The sequence below is a fragment of the Sciurus vulgaris genome (genome assembly GCF_902686455.1).
Source record: "Sciurus vulgaris genome assembly, chromosome: 11".
Taxonomy (NCBI): Eukaryota; Metazoa; Chordata; class Mammalia; order Rodentia; family Sciuridae; genus Sciurus; species Sciurus vulgaris.
The window spans coordinates 101,146,005-101,164,113 of NC_136472.1; positions in this window are offsets into that span (position 1 = coordinate 101,146,005).

An 18,109-nucleotide genomic window follows, 5' to 3' on the forward strand; every position below is an offset into this window, starting at 1 on the left:
CCAAGTGTGACACATCATTGATTGAACATTTGAAAAGTTAGCTGTGCATTCACATATTAATACATTAAGAAAACAAAACATGTTAGTATCTCAACAGATGTAAGGAAATATCTCACAAAAAATGCCTTCATTCATAATTAATAAGATCAAGAGAAACAAGCTTTTAGAAAACTAGAAGTAGAAGAGAATTCCACCTAATACAAGGCATCTGTGGAAAACCTCCAGCTAATGAGATAATTATATTTAAATAATGAATGCTTTCCCCCAAAGACTGAAAACATTTTGTCCACACATACTGTCTTCATTTCAAAATGAAATAGAAGATAGAGTCAATGCAATAAGGCAAGCAAAGGAAATTAAAAGAAAATACAAATCAGAGAAAAAATGTTTTTTAATTACAGATTACATGATTATTTATGAAAAATATCCAAACATAAACATAAAACCATAAAGAAAGGAGTTTTAACAGTGGTACAACATATAAGGTCCATATACAAAATTAAAATGTCTCTGTATTTAACCAATGAAGAAATAAAATAAAATTAAAAAACAGATATCATTTACCTTAGCAAATAAAAATGCAAAGCACTTAGGTATTAGTAGTGTTTTTCTTTTTCATTGTTTATGTTACACTTGGATATGCATGTGCAACAGAAAATAAACCTTGAGCCATATCTCATGTCATATAAAAAAATTCATAATAGACAGTAGTTCTAAATATATTAAATAAAGTATAAGCCTTCTCACAGAAAATAAAGAAAATACTTGTGAACTTGGCTTAAGGATGGTTTCTTAAACATAGGAAGGAGAAAACATCAAAGGAAAAGTGATAAATTGCATTTCACCAAAATTTAAAACAACTTTTATCCAAAACTCACCATTAAGATAATAAAAATGTGTGACATATACTTTGAGGAAATATTTGCAAATATATAGCTGATAAAGGACTTGTATTCAGAATACATTATAAAATCTTAAAACTCAACAGTGTAAACAAAGGCTAATTTCAGCAAAACAAGCAGAATATTTGAATTTTAGAAATGAAGTGCTGATATATACTACAACATCAATGAATATAAAAAGCATTAAGCTGAGTAGAAAAGATTACATATACCATTCCATTCATATGAAATGTCCAAAATAGACAAATGTAGAGAGACAAAAAGTGGATTAGTCTTTGCCTAATCATTGAGGATGATGACAATGTTGTAAAATTAGATTATGGTAATAACTATACAACTGTATAAAAAATCCAAATCTACTGAATTATATGATTTCAATGACTACCTTTTATGGTATATAAATCATGTCTCAAAAATATGTTAATAAAAAAATCTACAAATGACAACTAAGGGTGCAAAATATGCTCAATGTCATTAATGCTTAGGAAAATAAAATTGAAGTCACAATGAGAAATTCCTACATACCTAATATGGCAAAATTTAATTTTCATACATCTACAAATGTTAGAGAAACTCATATATCACTGCTTGGTATGTATCCTCTTGGTAAGATATTTGGCAATTTCTTATAAAGCTTAATAGAATTTCCCATGTCACTAATAATTTCACTCCTATATGTTTTTATAATAAAATAAAAATCTATGTTCACAGAAAACATGTACCCAAATATTCAAAGCAACTGGGTTCAGTGGTATACACCTGTAATTCCAGTAGCTCTGTAGGCTGAGGCAGGAGGACTGCAAGTTCATAGCCAGACTCAGCAAAAGCGAGGTGCTAAACAATTCAGTAAGACCCTATCTCTAAATAAAATACAAAGTAGAGCTGGGGATGTGGCTCAGTGGTTGAGTACCCCTGAGTGCAATCCCTGGTATGTGTCCCCCCCAAAAATTCAAAGCAACTTTATTAATAATAGCCAAGTTGTGAAAACTTCTTGAATGTCTATGAACTTGTGATTGACTAAATTAAGGCATATTTTATCATGAAATATTATTCAGCAATAAAAAGAAACAAATTACTGATGCATACAATGACACAAATATTCAAAACTGTATGACAAGTGAAAGGAGTCAGAAACAAAGAACTAAAATACTATAATTCTATTTATATAAAATGCTACATAAAAGAAAATCTGTACAGAGATATAGCATATGTGGTTGCCAGTGGAGAGAAATTATTGGAGATGATAAAGTGAAAAAAAGATACTAAATTTTCGAGCTAGTAGAAATATACTATATCTGGTATATATTTTATATACGTATATGTATATATGTACATATATATATTCTCTCGTCATCAGTTTTGACAATTGGTAAATATCATTGCATTGAAATTAGGGCTCATAACGTTTACTTTTTACAAATTGGTTAAACAATTGCCATTGGTTGTGGTCACTTTTGCTCATAAGATAAACTATTACTATTCTAATCTCAGAATCAGTATTTTATTGATATAAAATAGCATTTTAATTTTTGTTCCTACTGTCTTCTGGTTAAGATGGTTGTTTTCCCTACTTTGGCATCTTTTGAATGTCTTTTGTCCACAGAGGTGATAATCTATTTCCATATTCTGTCACTTTCATGGAGTCCCTTTTGTAGTCAAGAAGTATTGTGTAGTGTTTTGTGCTTCAATCTGAATTTTAAAAGTTTCAGTTCAAATACTCCATTTGCTGTCTTTAAGGACTGGGCTAGACTTTGAATATTTTCCTTTGTAAAATGAAGAAAATAATACCTAATGATGACCAGTTAATTAATGTTGGCTCTTTTAATATTAATATTGTTAGTATCAGCTGCCTGCAAGTCTCTTCCCTGAAAGTTATTGTACCTTTCACAGATCTGCCCTCTACTCTGAAGACTCTTGACATGCAGATATTTTTGCATTAACAGCTTTATTTCTTATAGCAACGAATTAGATGCTTTCGTTTTAAATTGAAAGAAGCAGTTCTTTTAATGCGTTGAAATGAATAAATATCTGTAATTGCTGGAATAAGGTATGACAATTCGAACAAATAAAAGAAACCGTTGACATCTCTAATCAGTACCATTTACTGCTCTTTCTCCCACTAATAAAATATTGAAAGAAATTCCAAGATTATGTTTTGGCTGTTTTCGCAAGAAGACATTTAATTTTAACAGAAAAAAAAACTTACCAGATGCCTCTAATAAGACAACCACATTCATTTGCATACCTTTATTTGCTTATTACAAATAAACTAATATGTGCCTTGTCCAAGATGACCATTAATTCAGAAACCAGAGGGCCTATGGGGGATGAAGAAAAGACAAATAGACACAGAGAGAGAAAAAGGTGGGGCCAGATGGTTCATCATCCCCTGATGAGGAATGAATGACCCAGATGTAGCTCAGCACATTTATTATACAGATTTCATCAAAAGGTTATTTATGGTAAGGTTTTAGCAAAGGAGGCAATCCGAAGAATGCAGGACCGGTGAGAAGTTAGGGTCACCTTGTTTTGCTCAGAATTCTCTATTCCTGGGAGTTGGTGACTGAACTCAAAGTTCCCACTGATAGAGCTACATGCCTTCACCTGTAGCCCTCTGTCAGGGCACCATATCATCTAGACCATCTTGACCTACATCTTTGCACAGACAGTTCCCAATGCAAATGCAGCCAAGAGAGAGTCAGACCATGATTCAAATCACGGCTCTCCACAAATATGTACTATACTAATACTATCTTAGTCTTCTCACCTTCATAAATCAATGAGAACACACAGTGGAAACATTTTCATGAGCTTAACAGAAATATCAAAACGCTCAAATTAAAAAAAAAAATCAGGAAAAATAAAGTTTACAAGTAAAGTCAAATACATTTAAAATAGACAAAGTATTTAAGAGTGGTAAAGAAAACAGTCAATGTATCTATCTCAAATCCCATTTTATTTAATCAGACCAGAAATCGGGTGAAAATACTTAAAATTATTTTCAGATTTGTGGAGGACTAAATTGAGTCCTGAGCACACTACACCAGTTTAAGGAACAATTCCCACCACACCTCGTCAGCTAGGCAGGCAAGATATAAAGATATGCTTACCACACTCTTTGAGTAGAACTTTCAGTATTCAGGTAGGTCACTCTACTTTTGAAATTCCTTTTGGATGTGATCTAATTTCTGAAAAGACACTAATATGTGAATAATAATAATAATGATGAAATTATGAACATCTGATAAGCATCTCCAATTCTGAGATGTCTAAGGCACAGCGATATAAAATGATATTCCTAACCAAAATCACATGGATATTAAGAGGCGTTGTAGTGAATTAGTAATAAGCAGACTGATTCAGACATCGGACCATTTTATAATTTTCCTTCTTAAACCATTTATGCTATATGTCTCAGTCTAAAACTGCCCTGAATCTCCTCTAGCTTGAACCATAGCAATATACTATCTAAATATCAGTCTCATTGAATTAATCTATTCCTTGTGGCTAGATGAATGTTCATTAAATACATGTCAAAATGCCAAATTTCTGGTAAAAAAAAAAAATAGCTCCCCATTTAACAACCCAAAATAAATTTGTATAACTCCAGGGATCTAGCCATTTCCCAGAAAAACAACTTTCTTATATCACATTTCTGACTTGGCTCATATTGCTTGTTCCACATAGGGTAGAAATTCAAGTATAGATGATACCAAGCAAACTTTCTTCAATTAGTTTCTCCCAAAAGAAACATGAAAAAGACAAAAGAGTATAACGGTAATGAAAATAATTAAACATTTATAAAAATTTGGACTTACTCTCCAATAATGTAGAGACAGATTAAGAAACTAAATCCTAAAGTAAACGCTCCTTTTAGTGACACAAAAGAATACTGACAGAGAGACCTGCCTGCCCCATTCTATAGCCTTGGATTGAAGGACAGAATTCTATTTCAATTAGAAAATCCAGAAGAACATCTAACATTACTGCAAAACTTCCCTCCTCCTCAACCTACCACCCTCATTACCTGTCTTTCCAAATCTATTGAATGGTTATAATTTGAAAGAAAAGACATAATAGGAAATATAAAGTCTTTTTCACATTACATGTAGTACTTATGATTTTCATGCAAAGCACATAACTCAGAAGACCACAGGTGGCATTGCAGAGTTCTGTTCATAATTAGAAACTTTGTGTGGGGGTGGGGGCATGTAGAAGAAAAGAAGCATTTAGCTCAGGAAAAAGCAGTTAGATAAATGCCAACTAGGACTTTGAGGCAGAACAAGGAATTGAGCACATTATATTGCTCTCCAGTTTTAAATGTGCAAGGGAAATTCTAAAAGCACGTGAAAGTTTAGTGGAATGGTTAAAAATCAACTCAATATGTTTTGTATTGTTATAAATGTGCAATGATAAGGAAATGCCATAGCTCAGAAGAAAGGAAATATTGCCTAAAGACTAAAAGAAGCAATTGACTTTGAGAAATACAGAAAATAAAAAATTTCTACCTGTTCTCAAAAATGTAAGAAAGCATCAGCTATGGGACATTACTTCTGAATTTTATTTTATTATATAGCCTCAAGTAATTGAAATTTCTGTATAAGAAAACAGAAATAATAGTTCAAAAAACAATCCATTATTATTTTTAAGGCTATTCTGTGTCTAGTATAACTTAGGCAAATTGTGCAAGCCAAAAGAAAATCTTCAGCTTACAGTTTGTATATACTTATGGTGTCAGGCAATATAAATAGTAAACAAACAAACAAAACTTTTACTTGGGTACATTTTGATATTTTGATTCATTATAGAAAACAATTTTTAAAAAGCATGGGACTGTGGATACAGCTTAGTGGAAGAAAAATTACCAAGCATTTGCAAGGCCCTGTGTTCAAAACCCAGAATCACACACACACCCAAACATGCACACACAATCATGTGCATATAGTAATAGCACAACCACAAAATATCCTCAGATTGAGATATGTTTTTATTAATGCAAGGGCTGATAAACATATCAATAAACCATTAAGAGAAAATTTATGACCTTTTAAATTTAAAATTGAAACTTTGAGTCATTGATACAAAAGTTTAATATATGAAAGTATTGAAATATTTCAAATAACACTTTGAAAATAGTTGTTATAATGGCATGTGATAAAACATGTGTTCAGCATGAGCAAGTCCTGGGTTTAATGGCCAGTACCATAGAAAACATAAATAAATAAAATAATATTGTTCTTATAAATTTCTTCTAAACTCAAACATCAATAATATTACTGAAAGGATTAAATTTTAAAAATGAATCACAAAATTTGTATGAAGCACGGTGTCAATTTATTGTTTGTTTGTCATGTTGGGGATTATACCCAAGGCCTTCAACATACTAAGCAAGCACTCTAGCATTAAGATACCTCCCTAGCACTACAGTGTCAATTTATATAAATAAACACATAAGTAGATAGTTAGATGGATTGATCGATAGATAGAACAAAACATATATATATTGTATAGGTAGAATTTTAGTGATTCTAGTTCCCTGTATAGTATTGCATATTGCATATATCAACTTGGCATATTAAAATATTAACAACCTGGAGACACACCTGTCATGGTTTAGCAGTTTATTTCCCAAAGTTGATACTTCAATATATATATATACATATATATGTATATATATATATTTATAAATTTGTGAAGAAACTGTTACAAGAAGGAATCTGAATCACACTCTGGCTTCCTGTTTTTTCTATCTGATCTGTTCTTCTTGCAACGTTCTCTTGCACTTGCTTCCACCATGTAATGCAGTCACCATGAGATCCTCAACAGAGTCAAGCCTATTCCAGTACTTTGTACGTGAACATTCAGATCTGAGAACTAAATATATCTCTTTTCTTTTTTGCTTCATAAAATAATATTATCTATATATATATATGTGTGTGTGTGTGTCTCTATATATGTATATATACATATATATGACAGAGAGAAAGAGAAAGAAAACTAATGAGAGAGAAAGCGAGAACTAATCAAGTAAAAAAAAAAGATGGTGACTTCAAGTGTCTGGTTCATATGTGGCCAAAATGTGGGATGAACAATGCATTTTCCTTGGGGAGAGTAGATAGGTAGTTTAAGTTCATGATCTTCTGATTCTTAAATTTGTAACATAAGCCTTGACTTTTCCACTGGGCTGTACTATACATTTCCAAAATAACCCTGAGCTCTATCAGTAGCCCCAACCACACCTTGAATGCAACATCTAAAACCAAATCTCTTTCTCACTCTCAACCCTCTACATAGTCACAAGTTGTATATTGGCTAACTCCCTGTTATTCAAACTCCACATTTTAGCTACAAATACTTATGTACTAGGAAGTTCTAATTTCATTTCCTTTTTCATTTAGCTGTATCTATTAATTTATTTATTAATTTATTCATAGGAAAGTGTCTGTTTAGTTTTTTGGTTTTACCTATGATATGGACCTAGTTACTTCATTTCTGTGGGTTCCCTTTAAATTTCTGACTCTGAAGTTCTATATCTTCAATTTTTTTCTTACATTGTCCCCAGACCAGGTTTCTTGAAAGTATGCCTCTGATTTTAACTGACTACACTTCAATAGTATTAATTGCTCCAAAATTAGCCATATCTAATCTCCTTACATTTAACACTATTTTCATCTCATTATTATCTCTTTTAAAAATTTTCAAAGGTCCCTTTCAGAGAGATGTCCCATTAACTATACACAGAATTCATCCCCTTAGGGAACAAGGATATATAAATTTTCATTGAATTTAAAATAAACATTTTTTCACAGTATCACATCCTTGAAATCATGATGTATCTTAGAATCAATGGCAGTAACATCTATTTCTTTTAAATCATAATTAAAATAGTGTAGCATGTTGAAATAGATGGCATTTGAAATTTGATAAAATAAGGATTTGGGGTCCTCACCATTTATGACCATTATTTTTAAATAACAAGTGCTTGAATATTGTTTGAATGCACAAATTTGTGTGCAGTAACATGTCTCATGTATTTTTAACCAAGGAATGAGCCAAGTCTATTTGTTGGTTTTGCAGCATCCCTTCTATCAATACCTTAAAATATAGCAGCTATATAAAAGAAAAAACAGACTGAGATGGGAAATAAAAACAAATATGCATGTTTAATGAGTGAATTTAGCTTGTTAGTGTGGACAGACAAATGTTAAAAATGCCATTGACCATAATTAGTACCATAAACAAACAATAACCTGATAATCAACTCTTCTCACATGTAAGATATAAGATCTCACCTTTTTTTCTAAACTGACATTTTCTCTGACATTTATCTTGCCCCAGTCTTCACACTAATTTCAAAGTGTTTTTTTTTTGCAGAAATATCTATTTAATAACCAGAGAGATAGCAACAATAGAATCTTGTCTTTCATAGCATGAACTGTGCTACCCAAACTTCCAAATATGAGCAATAGGGTAAATGGAAGTTAATTTCTTACAAGATATTTGCATGGTCCCTTTAAAATCTGAACAAGTAAAAGACTGCAGTAATTCATCCCATGAGCAAAGGGAGACAGCATCTCTCTTGTTTTGGAATCTAAGCAACACACATGCAAGTTCACCTTGCTGAGTACATGTTATACTTAAACTGTGTCTTGTGACGATATGACAACTTTTAGCAATTTGTCAGTCTTCCAAACATTTTTTTTTAAACACCTCAAGTCAAAGAGGAGACACTCATGTAGAATTGAACATGTAGTGTGTATTAAATAATGTGCCTATTCTTCATCCAAGACAGTGACTGAATAACCTTAAGTGTGTCTTGTTTTGTATGCATTGTACATATTTCCTATGCTAAACTATCCCAGGAATTCCCCCTATTTTATGAAATGACTTAGCCATTGCTAATATTTATTGTATCATTTCTTAAGTTATCATCTTTAATTGATTAATCAAATGTGTATATGTTTACCATAGGTCTAACCATGTGTTCTCTTTTTCTTAAAGATAAAACCTGCTTGGGAAGCATATTTCTGCTCCTCAATAGCTGGATGTGAACTTGGTGTGACGGGTCTTGCAGAGGTGTTCAAGGAAGCAAGGGAGCACTGTCCGGGGGGACAGAAAGGCAAAGGTGTGCTGAAGGCAGCCAATGTACAAACCAGAGCGGTGGTTGGTTGGTGCAAATCAAATGGACTCCCCTGACATTTGCTTTTCCTCCCAGGTACACAGGAACCCATGAAACCACACTCTGTAGCATGACAATTGAAGCAAATGAGGCAGATTTTTCATCCTGGCTTTGTCTTTTAGATGTCCTGTGATAGTAAGCAGATAAATACCTTATCTTGGCCTCACTTTTTCATGTATAAAAAGTTGAAACTAGTCTTGTATCATACATCTACATGAGACGATATATGTAGATATTCACTTGTAATTGTAGTGCAAATATTTCACTTTTTCCAAGTGTTTCTGCTAACGTTTTGAAAATCGCTCCATTACTTTTCCTCTATGCATAGGATACATATTAATAAGACTGTACAGTAATGTTTCTGTAATATCACTCTATGCTCAAAATGCCCTATTTTATCTCCCCTGTTTGCCCTTTGCCTTCATCATTTATTTCTTTGCTCTTTTTTAACACTGAAGTTCCACTCCACTGCTTTATGAGCTAATCCATGTTAAGTAATATAAATAAATACTCAAAGCATAGAGATATGAATTATATTGAAAATCAGTATAGAGTAAATTTTTGCCTTTTTAATAGTCACATTTTTTAAATGTGTATGCTAGATCCCTTGTCCTATAAATCATTTTAATAATGGTTGGGTTGGAATACAATTAAAAATGCAATTTTCACAGGATCTTAGGTTCTTATAGAAAGAAGTCAATATGCACAGGTCAAAAGATGGAACAAGCAGAAAGTGTGCTTAAGAATTTGGTATACATCTTGATGGCTATTCAGAGAAAGAGATCAGAATATGCTTGGCACACAGGATGAGGATGGCAGAGGGATTAAAGGAAGCTTCTTAGACAAAGGAATGCTAGATTTGGGATCTGAATGTGAATAAAAGTAATTGATCTGAAATGAACTGCTTGGAGGAGTTCTAGAGAAGAGCCACATAAGAGAAAGCCTGATGCTGTGAAAAAAATTTAGGAATGATAGTGGATTATTTCAGCTGGAACTTATGGAGTTTATGAAGTCACAGAAGAATATAACATTGATTCTTTGAAAGCCATGTATACCAAGCTTGTAGCTCATGTACTTATAGCTCAAATTACTACCTCCATTCTATTGGTAAAATGGAATAGCAGGTACTTGAGGATTAAATAAGTTGTAAAGTCCCTAACATGTCATTGGCTCATAGGACATTGTACTTCTTCTTTACTTAGTAGGAAATGTGCGGCCTCTATTAAAAAGAGTGGAAAAGTGACTTGATCAGAACCACATTTCATATAGCATTACAGAAGAGAGAAAGGAAAAAGAAAAAAAAAAAAGGATGCTTTTTATTCTTACTTTACTTATACACAGTGTGATTTGCTCTAGACTTTGGGCCTGCTTCAAACTATCCTAAGCCAGCATTTCACTTAACTTATTTCTTTGAAAAATCTGTCAGTATGTTACATAAAATCAAGCACAAGGTTACCAAGAAGAATCTTTAAAAAGAATGTGACCTGATGTGGACTGGGGCACACTTAGTATTTTAACACATAATGGGGAAAAAAATAGGAACAGAAGTGTAAAGATTGAGTTAAAACAGAAAACATCTATCAGGATCAAAACAGCATTTCATGTATGTGACTTTTTAGTCATACTAGGAGATAACAGTGGCAGAAAGGCCAGTCTTGCTCCTGGCAGGAAAGGATGAGGTTGCTCTTTTGGAAAAGGATTTAAATCAACAGTGAGGATAACAAGCAGATTCACATTGCTGTGAGCAACCTGACAAATGTCTTTTGCACCAACTTGATACCATGGTATGTCTCTGTAGTTAGGAGAGATTTCTCTCTGAAACCCTCAGAAGAAAAAGAGATCAAAGTACCCACATCAAATATGGCTTCATTGTTTCCTACATAGCAAAAGTATAGACTGCTCAGTTTCACTGCTGAGATAGACTTCTGTATCCTTTCTCTCTTCCTAGCTTGGTATCTCCTTTCCTTCATCATCTCTTTTTCAATGGTTAGACAAATCCCTTACCCAAAGAGCTCAGGAAACCACTCTCAAAACATTTTTTCAAGTATTATTAGGAAAGATAGCAACAATAATTGCCACCTGCAACTACAAGATTGTATGTAGCTAGTTTTCTGATGCCTTTTTTGAGCATCATTTTACCTCTAGTCCTGCCCAGTATAAAGGATTCTAAACTTTAGGAAAAGTAATTCAGCATATTTGGATCACAACATCTATCTCCTGAAGATATATTGACAAGTACATGGTAATTTATTTCAACATAGAAAGAAAAGTATAGTGATCCATTGGAGGACTCAGCTAATAGAAATAGATCAATAGGTTGATCAATGAGTTAACTGATATGGCTGTGCATATATGTGTGTGTATATCTATGTATATATATATGGACATAGATTTAGAGACTTAAGTATATCATATATACAATGCAAGTGTACATGAGTATAAATAAATGTATAGCTGTCTATAAATTATACTGCTTTTTAATTCTTCTTAAATTGTTCATATTTTCCCCATGTATTTTCCAAAATGATGATATATATAATGTTTTTTTTTCTTTTTCAACAAAGTTTCAGGTTTTAGAGCTAACATAGATTTTAAATAGTTGAATTAAAATGGCAGCCAAAATTTCAGAGCTGAAAATTGAAGGCTTTACTCAATTTTTTGTTGTACTTCTCTGACCTCCTTTGATTGTTGAGTAGGATTAAGATGTGATATGGAAAGAAAGACTGTTGAGAGGATGACACCCCTGGATCCAAGATCCCACAAAAGCTGAAAACTTTGAACATGTTACTTTTTCTCTCTAAATATTAATTCTGTCATCTACAAAGTAGGGATGATATTATTTGTCTTAAATAATTTTCTAGAAATAAGTTAATGAGGTAATATAAAACATAAAAGATAGCCCCAATGCTCTTACCCTTCTTTACCTGTTTATGAGAAAATACATTTTGAGGTCAGATATTAAACATTTCATGAGCTCTAGAAATAAAGCAAATTGCTCCTCTCTTCAGGTTTATTGAATCTGTTCAGAAAAGCATTGTCAGTCTTTTGTGTGGAAGAGTTATATAACAGTATCAACCCTGAAGAACAGCTGTGCTTCTAGAAGTAACAAAAGAAGCCTGGGAAGACAATCTCCTTGGAGAGAGGGATGAGATGAAGACTCAGGAATGACAGCTCAAAGTGCAACTGGTTAAAGCACACAGGAATCCTTCGGAGTCTTACTTATCATGCCAATTTACAACCAAAACTATTTTCTTCTTCAAAAATTCCTTCATTGTTTCCTATTTGATATGAAGTCCCACTCTTAATACTATTCATGGTGCAATAATTCCAAATTCGCCATGAGGAAGATTTAATACCACCTCCCTGCCAGATAGAGCTTAACTTCTATGAAGATGAATATTTGTACTTATTAACTAGCAAGAGTCATAAAGAGTAGAGCTCAGGATTGGGTTCAAATCATTGATTCTCTACCGATTAGCCAGTTTTGCTGGTGCATATTTCCATACTTAATTTCTTTATTTGGAAAAGCTGAAAAAATAAGTACGTTATAGATTAGTCAAAGGACAAATTGATCTTTTTAAAAATGTTATGGGTGCTTAATAATTCTGCATAATAGTGGAATTGTGCCATAATTATATATGCATTGGTCAACTTTGTTCCCCTGTACCTCTACTTGCCCTCCGCTTCCCCTCCCCCACCCCCTTTCTCTACCCTGCTGGTCTCATTTCTGTTTTCATGAGTTCCCTTTATCTTCCTATTTTTCTCTTTAGCTTCCACATATGAGAGAAATACAGTCCTTGACTTTCTGAATCTGGCTCAAATTAATCACAAAAAATCACTGTCATTACAGTGGTAGCTCCTTTTAGATGTATTGTGGATAAACCATGGTATGGATATTATGTAAATATTAGCTCCAATTCTTTAAGCTCTTTTATTACCATCAACTTAGAGAAAAGAACTTTGAAGTGGAGAGGGTGATGCTTATGCAAGTAGACCTAATTTGAAATGGCTGAACAGGCTTTTAAAACTGTGTGTTTCTGATGTATCTATGCTCCCAGTTTATCAACTAAGTCATACCTCTCCTGTTATGCTGTTGTTAATATTTTTGATCACTAACTTTGTGCCAGACATTCTCTAAGTGCTATACCTATATTTTCCCTATTAAAATTCTTGTACAATCTATATGAGATAGGCTTAATTATTCTCACTTTGTAGGTAAAAAAAAAAAATCTAGGACACAGAATTTAGTAAATTGTCCAAGACCTCAAAAGAATTGCATAAGACAGTCAGGACCTTGTAGCTTTCTTTTATATCCCTTACACATCATTGATTACACATTTTACTGAGTACACACAGTGTGCTACACTGTGATCTGTGTGCAAGATCTGGCTACAACTGCACAAATGAAATGAAATGAAATGATCAAATTCCAGCAATCATGGAGCTGGATGACAGAAATTAACAAATACGTATGTGATATGTTAAGTAATTTGGAGAAAAAGATTAAATTAAGTAAAGGTGATTGAGAAATGTGGGAAAGGCCTGGGGAGGTTAGAGTTGTTATTTATATAAGGTAGATGAGGATGGCCCCGTGAATTAAGTGATATTTCAGAAGAATGCCTGAAGACAGTGAGACAGAGAATCCTCATGGTATCAATGGAAAAGCCTTCTAGACACAGGGAACATCAGTGCAAATCCTGAGGAAAGACAATGCTTGATACATTTGAAGAAATGCATGGAGATCCATGAAGCAGAATGAGGGAGATTAGAAAATGGGAGATATGAAGTCAAGGGGTAGATTATAAAGGTTCGCTAGGCAAAGGTAAGAATCTCTAATTTTGTTATAAATGAAGTGGACAGCCACTGTGGATTTTTTAAATTTTAAAATTTTTTTTTAGTTGTAGATGGACACAATACCTTTGTTTTATTTATTTATTTTTTGTGGTGCTGAGGATCAAACCAGTGCTTCACACATTCTAGGCAAGCAATCTGCCACCGAGCAACAACCCACCTCCCACTGGAGGTTTTTGAGCTAAAGAATGAGATGGTCATTCAGGCTGCAATATAAGGAATAGAATATAAAGGACCAATGTAGATGTAGAGAGATCAGTTAGAAGTTATTGCTTTTATTGATTTGAGGGAAGAGGCTGAGTGTATTGGAGGAAAAGAAGTCACATATTTATAGATACAAATATAGCATATTTTGAAATTCACAAAACCTGCTAATATATATGGATATAAATACTGTTATGTTTTGAAGTTTAAAAAACTTGCTCATAGATTGATGTGGGACTATGAGAAAAGATAAATACAGAACTGATCAATAGCAGTAATGAAATTTTCATTTGGTAGATAAAAAAGACTGCAGGAGGGAACACTTCGGAGTGAAATTATGAGGAGTGTATTTGGAACATATCAAACATTGCATATTCAGTAGAGCAGGTACAGGAGACTTGGATAAAAAGGTTTGTTCTTTTCAAACTACTTCAGTAGACAGCCAAAACAAATAACTCCCAGATCCCAGTGGCTTGCAGGGAACACACTTTAATTCACACTCATACTAACTAGCTACTTTGGGCCTGCTAAGGCTCTCCTCCAAGTTGCCTCATCTCTGAGACCTAGACTGATAAAGAAGCTATGGTTAAAACTACCAATTCCACAACAGCAAAAGACAACATAATGAATCTCACACTGGCCACAATACTTACTTCTTCTAAATATCGTCAACAAACATTTCTAACCATTACATTGGCCAAAATAAATCACATGATCAAGTCTGGATTTTTTTTTTTTTTTTTGACTGTAGATAAAGAAATTGCATCTAGAGAAGGAAACACTATTTTCCATGTGCCACAGGAACAGAGGGTATAAATTTGGGCATCATCAGTATAAAAGCACTATTTAAATTCATGTCTTGATAAGAACACCAAGAATTTGACCACAGGAGTAGAAGTCTGATTCCTGGAACACTCAGTTCAGATATTAGAGGTCTAGCTAAATTAGGAAATGAGTTTTGCAATGAAATTGTCACTTGTGTAAGAGGGGAACAGAGATTGGTGACCTGAATGCCAAGTAAAATAAATGTTTGAAGGAGAAAACAGTGATGAAGAATGTGCTGATCAATACACTGAGGATGGGAATGGACTTTTGTATTAAGCAATGTGCAGGTTATTTTTTACTTTGACAATAGCAGTTTCTGTAGAGGAATGGAGACGAAAGCCTCATTCAAGTGGTTTCAAGAGTGAGGGAGGAGGAAAAATGGAGTACAGACAATCTTTCAAGGAGTTTTGTTACACATAACAGAGCACAATGTCACCAGTAAAAGTTTACCCCTCTCCGTGGGGTAGAAGGAAATGCAATCAAGTCAACCCCTACTGATAGAAGCTTCTGGATCATAAGGAAATAACACATAGAAACATCAGCAGCCTTTCATTTTGTGAACTCTAAAAAGACCGAAGAAATAACCAGAACACTACTTGGGAAATAACACTTTTCCTTAAAAAATGAAGAATGTTATTTATTAATTTCAATTTATTCATATTGACATCAGATGATCTTGTAATAAATCATGCCTGAACCTTGCCAAGAAACTATTTATTTTTACCCTAGTCCTTCTATGTGTATTCATTTTTCCATTTGAAATATATGTATTATCATTATTTGTCTGCTTGTTAGATTGCAGGTAAGCACTATAATAGAGGAAGAATGTAGTATTCACTGTCATGACCTTTGTGGTTTGCCTAGAATTATATGTCTAAGACAATAATAATGGTCACATGAAATGTTAACTAGATGAACAAATTAAATCTATTCATCTCCAAAATCCTTTCTATATATTTGTCGACATTTTTCTTTTCCTAGAATCTATGATCATATTCTACACTTAGTTGTGAAAAAAGTCTGAGGTCTTTCTCCACACCCGGAGAGCTCACACTCACACCAAGGAGCCAAGCTTTGTGCTATTGACACTTACACAACATAGAGAAATGACTAAATATTGAAGTACACTTATTTAACAGAAAGCAATAATATTACTGTTGTGGTCTTCCTAAATAGGTGAGGAAGAGCAGTCCTAAATAACAATAAAGGTAATAATAAAAATCATGACAGTATTGTGCTAGTACTCCTTAAATAATCTCACAGATTTTTTGTTTTGTTTTGTTTGGGCATTACAGTTACACATAAGAGAAGGGGTCTTTTTTGATATAATCATAAATACTTAAAGCATAATTCTCTCATTCTCAATCCCCTTCCCTCCCTCCTTTCTCCCCCAGTCTACTGATCTTTATTCTACTTAGTTATTGTTTTTTTTTAATTGGTACCTTATAAATTCACATAAAAGTGGATTTCATCTGGATGCTTTCATACATGCATATGGCATAAGTAGGTCAAATGTATTCCACACATACTCTCCTTACACACTCCTCCTCCCTTCATTTGGATCTCTTTCCTCTACTCCACTATTCTCCTTTTTATTTTTATTATATTACCTTTCTTTTGTCATTTATTTTTCTCTCTAGCTTCAGTAAATAAGAGAAAACATTTGTTCCTTGATTTTCTGAGTCTGGTTTGTTTCACTTAACATGATGTTCTCAAGTTCTATCATTTGCCAGCAAGTGACATTATTTCATTATTCTTTATGCTGACTAAAGCTCCATTGTGCATATATACCACGTTTTGTTTATCCATTCACCTGTTAAGAGACACTAGGCTGATTCCTAGCATGCTTATTGGAAATTATGCTGTTATAATCATGGGTATGCCTGTATCATTATAGCATGCTGATTTCAGTACTTTGGGATAAATACCAAGGAGTGGGAATAGCGAGGTCATATGATGATTCCATTCCTAGCCTTTTGATAAATGTCAAAAATGCATTCCAAGATGGTTGTCTTATTTGGCAGTCTCATCAACAATGTATAATATATATGTGTACCATTTTCCCACATCTTCAAGAGCACTTATTTTTATTTTCTTGATGATTACCATTCTAATTGGAATGAAATGAAATCTCAGCATAGGTTTGATTTCCATTTCCTTGAATACAAAATATTTTTTGGCCATTCGTATTTCTTATTTTGAGAAATGTCTGTTTAGATCACTTATCTACTTACTTATTGGACTATTTGTTTTGTTGGTGGTATTTTTTATTTTTTTTTAGTTCTGTATATACTTTGGATATTATTTCCCTGTTGGAAGAATAACTGGCAAAGATTTTCTTCCATTTTGTAGACTCTTCTCACCTTTCATTGTTTCCTTTGCTGTGCAAAGGTTAATTCAATACTATCTCACATACTAGGTCTTGGTTTTATTTCTTGAGTTTTAGGAACTTTATTAAGGAAGTTGGTACCTGTGCCAATATGTTGGAGTGTTGACACTGTTCTCACCTAGCAGTTGTAGTGTTTCTGGTCTAATTTCTAGGTCTTTGATTCACTTTGAGTTGATTTTTGTGCATTTTTTGTGATTTTGTGTAAGAGACAGGGATCTAGTTTCATTCTTCCACACATGATCATCTAGTTTTCCTGGTACCTTTTGTTAAAAGATACCTTTTTTCCAACATATGTTTTTGGTACCTTTGCCAAGGACCAGATGATTGTATGGATTTGTCTCTTTGTCTTCTATTCTGTTCCAGTGGTCTTCATGTCTGCTTTGATGCCAAACCTATATTGTTCTTGTTATTATGTCTGTGTAGTATAATTTAAGGCTCAGTATTGTGATGCTTCTAGGATCAATTTTCTTACTCATATTGCTTTGGTTAATCTGAATCTCTTATTCTTCTGTCTGAATTTTAGGACTGCTTTTTCTATTTCTGTATTTTGATGGGGATTGCATTGAATGTGTGGATCACTTTTGATAATGTGGTCATTTTGACAATATTAATTCTGCCTATCCAATAACAGAATAAGACTTTCCATTTATTAAGTTCTTCTCAACTTTCTTCCCTCAGCGTTCCATAATTTTCACTTCATTGTTCTTTCATCTCCTTGATTAGATTTATTCCCAAGTTTTCATGCTATTGTGAATGTCA